Source organism: Saccoglossus kowalevskii, chromosome 20, assembly GCF_978046115.1.
Source record: "Saccoglossus kowalevskii chromosome 20, keSacKowa6.1, whole genome shotgun sequence".
Lineage (NCBI taxonomy): Eukaryota > Metazoa > Hemichordata > Enteropneusta > Harrimaniidae > Saccoglossus > Saccoglossus kowalevskii.
The window spans coordinates 25,684,631-25,695,801 of NC_140660.1; the positions used below are offsets into that span (position 1 = coordinate 25,684,631).

At 34.0% G+C, this 11,171-nt stretch overlaps 1 long non-coding RNA gene across 2 annotated transcripts; it reads right to left on the reverse strand.

The window, feature by feature from the left end:
* Nucleotides 1-6,725: 6,725 nt before the first annotated feature.
* LOC146730174 (uncharacterized) lies at nucleotides 6,726-9,106 on the reverse strand. 2 transcript variants are annotated; one of them, XR_014927963.1, is made up of 2 exons: nucleotides 9,015-9,106; nucleotides 6,726-6,823 (listed from the first exon to the last, which is right to left on the reverse strand). It is a non-coding gene; the product is annotated as an uncharacterized LOC146730174 (long non-coding RNA). The 2 variants fall into 2 exon arrangements; XR_014927962.1 differs by lacking the exon at nucleotides 9,015-9,106 and adding an exon at nucleotides 8,009-8,053.
* Nucleotides 9,107-11,171: the final 2,065 nt, after the last annotated feature.

An 11,171-nucleotide genomic window follows, 5' to 3' on the forward strand; every position in this document is an offset into this window, starting at 1 on the left:
GACAAAATTGCTAGTTTCCAAAGGGGTAGCGTGACATTGTGTAGGACATATTTATTCGCAAATGAATAATCAGTGAAACCAACAGGGAATGAGACTAACTAACAGATTGTAGCATGCTTACATGAGATAGCAAAACAAGTAGCCTCTCGGCTGAGATAGCTCCGCTGTTAGCAATGCACATTTCAATTAAAGAACAGAAGATATCATTACAAAATGAACAAATCTGAGAGAGGTCCACATGTAGTACCTATAAATGTAATATCAAAGCAATTGGACTTGCGGTTTTTAACAATAAGTTGAAAATATCACTTTTTACCAAAAATGACAAAAATATTCACCCAAATTAGAGAATTGAAGATATCATTCTAAAATGAACAAATCTGAGAGAGGTCCACATGTAGTACCTATATATGTAATATTAAAGCAATTGGACTTGTGGTTTTTAACAAGAAGTTGAAAATATCACCCAAAATTAGAAAATTAAAGATATCATTACAAAATGAACAAATCTGAGAGAGGTCTACCCAAGGTACATATACACCAAGTATCAAAGCATTCAGGCTTGTAGTTTTTAAGAAGAAGTCGAAAAAGTAAAACATTGACACGGACGACGGACAATCACTCATATGATAAGCTCCGCTCGACAAAGTCGACAGCGGAGCTAAAAAGTGACATAAATACATATAAAATTCTAGAAAGCAAAAATGAAAACACATTGATCAAACATGATAAATTCATTTATCAGTGCTTTAACTTGAGAGAAGAAAACATGAAACTGACCACACCAGCTGCCTCATAATATTTACATATTTATTTCTGATACTAGGAGTGATTTTAATTTTGTTTCTATTTAGCTATTTTAGTTATTACTGTATTTTACTTTTTTTTTCTGATCATTTATTTTTAATTGTTTATGTTTTTTTCTAAAACATATTTACTTAATTGTAATCAATTTAATACCATAAAGAGGGTACAGTGTCTATAAAGTTTACTTTACTTTACATACATACATACATACATACAGACAGGGTAGCTGCAAAGACTCCCTTTTGTGCTTTGCACACGGGAGTCAAATAAAAGCAGAAAAGAAATATAATGGTAATTTAAAAAGAAAATTGGATTGTTTTCTATATTTGTGTTGGTGAATATTTGGTTTAGTAATGCATGTACATAACCTTATCTTGAGATAGCTAACTATATTGTGTTCAGTTTTTCTTCTCTTGTTTTGAAACAGTTCACTATTTATTTTGCTATTTGTATTATTGTGTTCTCATCTTGAATATTTAAAAGATAATTTATTTTTTCTTTATTTTTGCTAAATGTGCGGGTGATGACAGCTGATAGTTTTTTTCATAATGATCACATGTTAACAGAAAATATTCTTTGTCTTCTATGGCGTTTTTTTCACAAAATAGACATTTTCTGTCAGATAAATCTGTGTTGTTATATCTCCCAGTCTATATTTGTAGTCTGTGAGCATTAATCCCCAATTGTATGCAAGTCTAGATTTTAATTCAAATTTATGCTGGAAAGCCTTTCTGCAGTTTTTATGATTGTAATCGGCCAAAACGTCTATCTACCAATCCAACGATCATACTTTTTTGTGGCCAAAAACCTACACACAGAAATGTTGGCTAAAGCTAGTTTTTTGCAACGAAATGACGTTTTTGTTTATAAATTTGTCAAGAACAAGATGGCAGCATATATTTTCTGTTGATGTTGAAAATCTTCTGTAATTTTGCTTCCAGTTAAGGTATTTGAGATAGTTAGATGTATCGACCTGCTTATTTTTTAGCTGCAAAGCTGAATACCTCTTAAATGGCCCAATACAACCCATCACATAGTGTTGAATCCCCTGTCTTTATGACTTCTCAGGACTGTGGGGGGTTGAATGATCAGCGGAAGAAGACAAACCTACAAGCACTACAATTCAGTGGCGCCACCAAGTGGGGGAGTTAGGATTCTCCCTACCAGGGTATGTGGAGTTTTTGATAATTCTAAGTTAAAATGGAGCATTCTATGGTTTCCTTGAGGCCAATATTACTATCAGACAGGTCACAGTTGAAGACTGTGGCCACATGTGATCCCTGGTCAATCAGAATTTTAAGAAAATGCTTTGTCACTGTAATGAAAGCTACCTGTGCAGTGATTGGCACTCAGTAATTCAGCTGTTAAGATTTATTGTTCAGTTCTTTTGTTTAAATCCAAATTTGCATATGTTGGCCCCTGACCCCTGTCTGCCTTCAACCATGTGGCAGTTCAGTGTGGTTCCAGTCTTCCTAAAGTGAAGATGTGTCCTGGGTTGTTTGAGCCAAGATTCGGTACGGCACAGTGGTGGTTTGGTTTACTTGTCCCGAAAGACGTCACTATTCAAGGTAAGCATTATTGGCTTTTTAATTTGTAGTATTCTCGTAGTTGTGTAATAATTTATTCTTTTGTGCACTAAACATTGAGCAAGTGCCTTTTGTATGTTTTCTTTATAGACCACATTGCATGGAGTAAAGTACGGAACAAGATGTTGGTGTCGACAGTTCCTTTGAAATACTCATTTTAAATTCAATTTAATTTGTGTAACTTTGTTATTTGCTAATTTTTTACTGTTTTTGAATTCCTATTTAGAACCGTGTCCCATATATAGAATAAATGGAAGTCGCGTGTTACTTGATAGTGTTATTATACTCGTAAACCTCCGTAGAGTTTTGGATCATACAGTCACAAATAATATATATACCATACATGTATGTTAAAGGTGTCAAATAAGAAATAATCATCGGACAGAAAAACAAACTTGTGTAGAAATCAGAGGAAAAGTGTAACAAAATTGTCACTATTTTAGTGTTGGTTATATTGAATAGTAATTTGTGTACATAGGTGTTAGTACTGTAAAATAAACTCTACTTAATGACGTCTAGTGGTTGCTTGGCAACTAAATATAGTGTCCAGGTGTACATGAATGAATCAGCTAGGTCATGGTTTAATGAGCAGTGTACTGGTATTGAGTCTGAATTGGGTGTTATGGTATGCACTTACAGGTGTATGGAATAAAGCTAATCAGGTTGGAGTGATGAATGGAACTGCTTTTGTGATGCAAAGTGCGTCAGTGTGCTTGGTAATTCTGCAGTGTGATGTGGGCAGTTGTCAATTAGTTGTCCAGGAATGAGCATCTCCTGCAATTCTACTTGTGGTGACTCGTAATTTTACTATCAACTGGCAATCAGAGAAATCTGTAGAAATCAGAGGAAAAGTGTAACAAAATTGTCACTATTTTAGTGTTGGTTATATTGAATAGTAATTTGTGTACATAGGTGTTAGTACTGTAAAATAAACTCTACTTAATGACGTCTAGTGGTTGCTTGGCAACTAAATATAGTGTCCAGGTGTACATGAATGAATCAGCTAGGTCATGGTTTAATGAGCAGTGTACTGGTATTGAGTCTGAATTGGGTGTTATGGTATGCACTTACAGGTGTATGGAATAAAGCTAATCAGGTTGGAGTGATGAATGGAACTGCTTTTGTGATGCAAAGTGCGTCAGTGTGCTTGGTAATTCTGCAGTGTGATGTGGGCAGTTGTCAATTAGTTGTCCAGGAATGAGCATCTCCTGCAATTCTACTTGTGGTGACTCGTAATTTTACTATCAACTGGCAAGGTGTTGGTGGGAGTCGGTTGTAACTGCACTGTATTAGGTCTGCCAAGCATATAGAGTAAAGGTCTGCCAAAGTGGTCTTGCAGCTTTAAGATATTCCAGAGACTTGGAGTTTCCATCGTTTTGGTGAGGGAGATGGGTAAGGCGACAGCACATAATCTGTGAGTCGTAACGCATAGTGCATGCATGGAACTATAATAGTTCCATGGTGCATGTAAGGCAGGAATTTAGGATTATTGGTAGTGAAGCCAAAAAGTGGTGTATTGGGCAAGTGAACAATTGAACTTACTGGGTATTAGGACAGTCTAAACTAGTTGGTTGATTAAACCAATTGTATTACTTATACTTCTGTCAGATCTTAACTTGCTGCTTATTCTTATATTATTTGTATGTTTCACGCATTACTGTAGTTTAAGAGCGAGTATTCTAGTATTAATTCTGTACTACACCTTGGTGTTTTCTGCTTGTAATGTATGTTACATGTGCAGCTTACCAAATATTTCTGACAAATAGGGCTTTTTATTACTGAAGAAGAATTTCAATGGACTTTATCACAGACAATGCATTGCGCCAAGAAATTTCACCAAGAAAATCCCACAGTGTGCTCTTGCAATCGCAGATTTAAAAGGGTCGTCATTTGGTTGTCACATAGTAATTATGTAAACACTGACTGCCCAGTTTGTATGAACTTGTCCCTTACTTATGCTTTTGAAACATGTCAACTAAATATATAGTTCTGAATTAGACAATTTAAGAGACAAAATGCTTTATTTAAAAACATCAAACCCTTCTCACCACCAGTTCCCTCTTTTCATCACAAATTCACAAAATAGTCCTCTTGGTAGCCTGTACTTTCATTCAGAAGATTAAAACAAAAATATCCAAATCTATGAGTAAAAACTGAAAATTTGCTCAAATTTTGTCAGTTGGCTCCAAAATTAAGGTTATTCCAGAAATATTGAAAACTATATGAAAAAGTTTGGGCGAGAAATTCTGGTGGTGAAAAGGTTAAACTTAAAAAAATAACTGAACTACAATGTACCTAATTAAATAAACTTGTCTCATTGACAAAGAATGAGTTCCCTAATCTTTTATAGGAAAGTATGCTAAAGTATATTTACTTACATGTGATTATTATTCCTATGGATTCCTGATATTCACTCCTACCTACTGCATACTGTGCATAAACTCTGAAGTAGTATTCAGTAGATAGCTTAAGATTTGTAACATCATATGAAGTAACATCAGGCGGAATCTGATCGCTGACTGTGGTCCAATCCGTCTCTGTACTATCACGTTGCTCAATAACATATCTGATTACTCTACTGTCACCATCAAATGGAGGGTACCATTTAAGTTTACAGGTTTGTGCATTGATGGGAATCACATTCAGGGTACCATTAGGTTTATCTAAAATTAAGTACATGTAGCATGAGTTTCAAATCTATGAACAATGTACTACAAAATGAATATGATTAAACATTGGTATAAAAATGGGAACCATTCACATATATGGTAAATTAGTTTAGCATAAATGTATTTGAATGTAATAGAAATAATAACTTTATTACTCAACAAGTACCAGTAACATCTGAGGGTACTGTATGTGCAATATATTTTGTTTTGTCATTACCAGAAGGAAATAATGAGAAACAATTAAAAAAGAAAATATCATAGCGTACCTGTCCTTGATGAAAATGGCAATACAAATCTCTCCACCAGATCATTCCTTCTTATCTTCTTTAATAACATTTCCAACTTTTCTGTGTTGCCAATGCCGATTATGATTTGTTCACACAAAGATTGAAACGCATCAATTGCAGTTTTCATTTCCTCTAAATCCTGCTTTGGTATAAAACTTTGAGCCCAACATTGCTCTTTCAATAATTTCAATTCATCTATAGAAAGTGACACAAGTCAATATAAGCATGGCAAATTTCAGTGTTGATTGCCTCAATCATTTAATGTATAAAATCGCTAAATTAGATATGTTTTATATTTGGCAGACATACTTGCTATTCAGTAACATGATGTAATTTAAACTGGGAAGAGATGAGACAATAGCATTTTGATTTACCTTCCCCCATTTTCTCAGCAATACTAAGTAGCATCTTTTTGAATTTCGTTTCTTCTTCTGGATTCGTTGATGAAGAGGCACCTTCAGTTAAACAAACAATTCAAGAGAATAGCCACACTGACTATACTAAACAGTGGATCTTGGGGTATAATAAAAATGTTTTTTTGATATGACAGATTAATAAAACTATTGAACTATGAAATAATTTACAAATAAAGTCATATATGTTTAATAAACACAATCATAACATAATTCATTTGTCAATGCATTATTCTACTGTATACTGAACCTAATCCTATCAATATGATACCAACTATCAGTACAGACCATCCACACTTGTGATATATCATCAGGGATTGCGTTAACCCCATATTTTGCTTCCCGGACTCCAATTATTGAAGAGGGACCCAGTTTTTCAGGCAAGCTGGGGTCCAATCTCTAATAAAGTTATCCAGGGTCAAATTTCAATTTCTTAGAATTTTGTAAGTGGGACTCGTCTTGCCGAGACACGAGTGCAAACCCTGTAATATCTACACTATATACTCATGACTGTACCTACCTATCACTGATCACACCATACCAACTATATGATACCACCTGTTGGTACAATCTATCCACACTTGTGATATATCTACTCTATATACTCATGACTGTACCTACCTATCACTGATCACACCATACCAACTATATGATACCAGCTGTTGGTATAATCCATCCAAACATGTCATAGTGTACGTACCGTAGTATTATTGAAAACCACAGGCCTATATTTCATGTTTACATGCTATCTGTTAGGCTTTGGAAAGGAGTTTAATTGATTCTATGCAACATGACTTCCTCCGTGTCAAAGCTACTGTGTCACAACTATTCAATGAAGTGAATGGAAATTTGGATGATTGCCAAACTGATATAAATTACTTTCTTCTAATTTTTGACAGTGATCCAATGTCTGTTAATTCACTAAACTTCATATGTATGATTTTCAAGGTAACCTACCTGTCATGGTTTTCCAGTTTCCTAACTCACCAGACAACTGCACAGAATGGCTTTCTGCAATTTCCAGATTTCGTCAGGATTCTATCTTAGGACCACTCCTATTTCTGGTGTACATTAATGATTTGCTGTTAGTTACGGAAAGTAAAAAGTGCAGATGATGACAAATAATTTAAATCTGTAAATTTCCATGAAGATTGCCCCTCTTCACAGAATTACCCTAAGACTTGAGTGTCAAATGGGTTAGGGAGGGAGTTGGAAATCAAACAAGTGGTGCATCACTGCCCTCGCTATAATGCAGCACAGATCACTGACAAGAGAGTGCAAACTGATTATAATTTAGGTTCTTCAAGAAAGTGACTACTAAACCTCGTCGTCAAGGTGTGAAATGCATATCATTTTTTTTGCATTGATGGGGTGTTAGATTGTGAAAAAATAAACATGAAGGATTACAAATTTCAGCACATGCGGAGATCCTGTAACATGAACACAAGTAAACACTCGTGGTTAAGTACTTTTGAAGAAGTCATTTTAAAGGAAAACTTCACGTGGGACAGGGGGGGCGCGACGGACGACACCGGAGAGACCCCCATACCAACATCTTCGCTGGGTCATCTGTGATGACAGCGGAGCTAAAAATGGTAGCCCCAGGACACAAGTTGGGCTAATCTGCACTGGCTCGGAAGGTTGTAAATGATTAGCTAGTTTGAATTTGCATAACAATACTGACAATGAACTGCATTCAACGCCACAAGTTTTTTTGTTTTTTTAGCCAATCAGAATTCATCTTCCAAGCCAGTGCAGATCAGCCGCACAAGTTGGTAGTCTTGGGTTAATTTTGAGCCTTGCCTCGCCATATGATAGGTCATAGGTCACACTGTAACTGGCATATGGAACAAATTCAATGCTTACTGGTCGTTGTCAGGATAGTTTTATCATCTATATGATTAATGTCAACACACAATGCAGATCAATTACTGGTACAAGGACATTTTGTTCAAAATAGCAGCTAGCATCACAGTGTTTTGGTCATAAGCCCCTCCCTTTTTTTTAAATAAAATTTTGCACAGATTCATCGAGTACTACCTTTCATAACAAAGCTGATCCTGCAGTGACAGGCTTGGATAGATAATTTGTTCATATAATCTAAAATGTGTTCATACGTACTAAGGCTAATTAGAATTCTGTAAACAACTACAACACAGAAACACAAACAACAACTCACACCACAGCTACATTTAATTAACTCGTCTGATAATGACAACTTATAGTCACAACTTTGTAGATATTACCTGAGATATGTATCTTCACTCTGGAGCAGGCAAGGTGTAACTATGGTAATAAAATGTTCCAATCTTCACTCTTTGCCATTACAGTCTAGATATATGGCCCGGTACTGCTGGTATTGAAAACACCACTGAGCTGTTTAGGACTCAGTTTGAACTTCTTTGCTTTGGTTAATTATTAACTGAAAGCTGTAAACTAAACAATAAAAGCAGTGCATTTGTCAGTTTGACCAGTCTGTCTATATCATCTGTCTGACAACAGCTGTTGTTTTAGGTATGCAACAGCTTATTCCCTGGGACCAACGACGAATGGTATGCTATATAATTAGTCTAGTGCCTGAGGTTGTCTGTTTCATCATCATGCCTGCCATTATTCACCTTGTCTTGTTCTCCCAACGCGTTTTACCCAATCTCACCAGCTATAAACAATTCCCAAATAGTTTTAACAATTATAAAGTGTAATTCTCATGTAAAGTACTTTTTACTATCAATCTTATTTTAACAATAATTTTTACTAATTTTTTACAAACTTAGAAAGCAACATGCATTGATACAATTAGCATTTTATCCACGTTTCAATTCATTAACTTTTAATGCCACACCAGATATAAATAACGTCTTCATGAATAATTATTCACATAATGTAATGCTGACATTTAAAACAAACCCTATTGATGAAATCATGTAACTTTTAAAATTCTTTTTTGTTTCAACATGTCATTGACTTGACACAATCTCTGTCATGTAATAAACAAAACAGAAAACAGTCAGCCACTTTATATCATTACTATATATAGAGATACATGTGTGTAAAGTTTGATTAGATCGTGTTTCCGATTGGCATAAATGCTAGAATAGAAACCATTTTCAGTTTTAAAATGCTAACTTGTATGTACATTAGAAACAAAAACATCAGTGTTTAAACAAAGTGATTTTAAAATATCAAAACAAGTTTTACATTGTACAGGAGAAGTTTATAATTGTACTACAAAAACAAGATGAATTAACTTACAGAATTGTGGTAACATGTTAAGATGGTAGATCAGCATAAGATATGGACAACACGGTGCTGGCACATACACTGTTCAGATTGAGATATGTGGCTGCAAGTGTAGGCTGTATTTTGTAAAGTGATTGTAACTAATGTTAAACTGATAACGTTGCTACATACTCTAGTTAATGATTATATGTAATCAATAATAACCAATAAACATAGAGATATTCTTACAGTACAGGCTGGGCATAACTTAACTTTTAAACTGGCTGACTTTGTCTTTTTATAGAAACTTACAATTATCAGACAATTAGTTCACAAGATATTAAGAGAAATTAATTAATTAAATATGCAAATGAGCTTGTTAATTAAGTTAGAACTCAATATTGCATAGCATATACATGTATCTTATATTGACAAATCAAGTTTTATCTCATTTGGACTATTAGTTCACAAGAAATTAACAAGAATTGATCAGTAAAATTCATATTTGACTCACTAAATTTAACTAGAGATATGATAGAAAGGGTTTTTATGTGAAATGAATTCAATATTTTTTTATGTTTAACAAACTGCAATGTATTTGATTTCATCTACTGTAAAATGATTAATTTTCACTGGGTTTAAATTTTGATTATTTAGCATTTCAGGCATATTCAGTGGGTTTTAAAATCACGGTTTTATCTTTTAGATAATGTGTTCTATGCTTAATTTCACATATTCAATGGGTTTTAATTTAGCACATTTTCCAGTCCAATCCTGGCGCAGTTGACTATTTCCAGTCCCGCTTTACGAAATGTGCCACCAAACCCAAAATATGAGAGGAAAACATACTCTTACACCATAATTTTACAATACTGCATGATTTAATAATATATATATTTCGACCAACAGTTTTTTCAAAGTGTTTTCGTAAAAGTAGTTTTTACAACAAATATAATGACAATTGTTACATGGGATGAACCTCTCCTTACAGTCATATACAGTGTCACATATACAACACGACTGTCCTCATTTGTGAAAGATCTTACAACTACTTGGGTTTCAAGATAAGTTCTGTTAGCTCAGTACTGACACATTTTAAAGAACCAGACTCCAGACCAGCATATCGCCGCAGTGGATTTAAGACAGCTGTCGGCTGAGATAGCTCCTCTGTTAGAAATGCACATTACAATTAAAGAACTGAAGATATTATTAGAAAATGAACAATATGTATAGTATCAAAGCAATAGAACTTGCTGTTTCAACAAGAATTCAAAAATATCACTTTTTACCAAAAAATACAAAAATATTCATCAAAATTAGAGAATTAAAGATATCACCACCAAATGAACAAATCTGAGAGGTCCACATGTAGTACCTGTATATGTAATATCAAAGCAGTTGGATTTGCGGTTTTTAACAAGAAGTCGAAAATATCCCTTTTTACGAAAAATCACAAAAATAGTCATCACAATTAGAGAATTACCATAATTACTCTATTAGTGGAGCAGCTGTCAGAGTCACATGTACTGTATTTGTACCATTACAAGTACATCTATATTTCAGATGTAGTACCATATTTACTCTATTAATGGAGCAACTGTCATAGAGACACATGTACTGTATTTGTACCATTAAGTGCATCCATGGTCTCAAGTTCTTGCATAACATACTTTATTTTAGCTGGAATTAATTTTCACTGGAAGGACTTTTTGAATATTTTTTCTATGAAGTTTATTTTAATTGATTTTCGATGAGTTGAATGTAAAATATAGGAGAAACAGGTATATTTGATGAATTACATTTTCACTGATCATCTTTTCAGCAAATGATTATACAATAAGTGAAACACTTTGGAACATTTTACATTAATTACCTCTGTTATAATTTCTGAAAATTACAGTGTTTCTTAATGTGTGTAATGTTCATCCATGTAGTTGAGAAAGACAGAAATAAAGTTGTACGTAAAACTGTGCAATAAACATGATATCTAAACAGAATTTACGGCATTATAAACATAGTTTGGTGCCAAACATTCTAAAGTTGTTAGGTGAGTTTGCAATGTTTGTATTTGTCTTTTCATGCTAAGCATAATTATTTTTTTTATTTGACAAGTCGGTCTTTTTGAACTGAGAATATCATATATTACAGGAGATGTCACTGTGGAAATGTCACAGTCCAACAAAATGGCGT